The following is a 473-nucleotide window of genomic DNA, read 5'->3' as shown; positions in this document are numbered from 1 at the left end:
GACCGCCGCTTCGACGCGTGGAGAGTGCGTCTTCACGCGGGCGTACGCCCGCTAGGCACCTTCCAAGCACGCGGAACGCTTCCGGCGCGCCACTTGCTGGCCGGCCTCTTGCAGCCGGGCAAGAAGCCCAAAGCAGCTGGCCGGCAATGCCTCCATGGGCAAAGGTTGATGCAGAGGTCCTAAAGCACCGGCTTCGCCATGCGGAGGAGCTGCATCAGCTGTTTCATCTGATGATTCAGCAGCTCCAGATGGGATGGCACCTGGAACTATTTCAGAACACCTTCTCCGCTGCATAGCCCTCCCGCATGCTGAAGTAGCAGCCGACATCCGACGCGCTCCTCTAGAGATCCACGAAAGCCTCTGCGGATCGCCATAGCTGGGTGAGCTAGACGAACCCCTTGCGGCCAAAAACAAACAGAAGTAAAAACGACTTACTAGCAGTGATCTGCCTCACTTACTAGAGCATTTTGCGG

This window comes from Triticum dicoccoides, chromosome 4B, assembly GCF_002162155.2.
Source record: "Triticum dicoccoides isolate Atlit2015 ecotype Zavitan chromosome 4B, WEW_v2.0, whole genome shotgun sequence".
NCBI lineage: Eukaryota > Viridiplantae > Streptophyta > Magnoliopsida > Poales > Poaceae > Triticum > Triticum dicoccoides.
The sequence above is the reverse complement of the archived record's forward strand: the minus strand, read 5'-3'. Positions refer to the sequence as shown.